Source organism: Octodon degus, unplaced genomic scaffold, assembly GCF_000260255.1.
Source record: "Octodon degus isolate 3935 unplaced genomic scaffold, OctDeg1.0 scaffold00125, whole genome shotgun sequence".
NCBI lineage: Eukaryota > Metazoa > Chordata > Mammalia > Rodentia > Octodontidae > Octodon > Octodon degus.
Genome location: NW_004524701.1, coordinates 8,772,676 through 8,774,196, shown reverse-complemented (window position 1 = coordinate 8,774,196; position 1,521 = coordinate 8,772,676).

The window sequence follows — 1,521 nt, the reverse complement described above, 5'->3', positions numbered from 1 at the left end:
ATTTATTATTTATATTATTTATCATTTTTATTTATGTAAGCAGATTTTATGGTGTAAAATATGGACTATTTTGGAAAACATTCCATGCGCTGTTGAGAAACATGTGTATCCTGTTGTGGATGTGTGAAATGATTTGTAGATATGTGTTCAGTGGTGACCCTCTCTGGGTCTACCTTTGTGTTTGGAGACAAGGCTTCTTCTTCTTCCCCTGGGACTGGAATTAGTGCTCTAGAGAGTTTTTTTCTTTTGTCTGTGTTGTCTTCAATTTCTCCGTTTTCTCTCTAGTTAATAGTTCTTTCTCTATTTCCAGAGTTCTATTTCTTTTTCTCTTCATTAAGTTTTTCTTTCCTGGATTTTTCAGTTCTAAGACCCAAAGAGGCTGCATTTTGCTGCTGATTTTTTACTTCTGCTTGCTTTTTGTTTCTATTTGCATCCTCTGTCTTTTCCAATTCCTTCACTTGCGGTCTGTGTGCATATTTATTTGTAAAGTGAGTTTTTTTGTGGGAAGAATATCAATGGATCTTATTTTTAGTCCATTCAGAAAATGCGTATGTTTTGACTAGGGAATTTAATGTTTATTATATGCAGGATATTATTGATAAGTAAAGTTATTCCAGGCAACTGAGTTAGATAGAAATATTATAGGCAGTCAGACAGGGCCAGGCCCTCAAAGGAGACAGCACAAAAGACAAGATACCTTACAACTATGAGAAGGAAAGCCCCTGCTGTGAGCCAGACCTCCCTGAAGATTAGCATCCTGGACTGATCATTAACCTGAGGAAGCCAGAAAGAATCCTTATCTGATGGCTACCAGATGAGGTTCTGTTTTACATTCATGCCCGCTTGCTACACGACTCCCTTCCCCATTTGGTTCCAGATTTAATCAATTTCACCTAAGCAATGGTGCTTATAATCTCATTGGTTGGCCATAGTTTTGTCCCACCCCACATCCACCTAAGCAAGGTCCCCCTTTCTCTACCTTAGCCCCACATGGTTTTACACTATAAAAGTCCCTGGAAGAGACAGCTTCCCAGGGAACAACCCACTCGGGTCCCCCTCCTGTCCCTCTCTCAGACAGGAACTTTCTTTCCCTCAATAAATACATTCTGCTCATAACCTCCATTTGTTCCAAAAATTAATTTTTCATTTTTAGAGAAGGTGAACTTGTGCAGGTCAGGTCGGAAGATCATTTTTCCCTATATCATTTGGAGGTTCCCTGTATCATTTGGAGTTCACCCACTCGAGATCTGTTTTTCTCCCTGTATCAAAGTAATATTCTTATTCATTTTTCCTGGTTATTGTTCTTATATTGTGTTTATTCTCCTCTTGTTCACCTTTGTGGTATGATGATGTTCAATATTATTAAGTTTTTATTCGTTTCTCTTTCACTTTATATATCTGCTATACTACTGAGTTTTGTGTTTTTATGGGTTTACATGGTGATAGTTATCATAATTTAACTTGTTTTTAGTAGCTTTGACTTTTTAAAAATTGTTTTTTTATTTTACAAAAAATAAACCA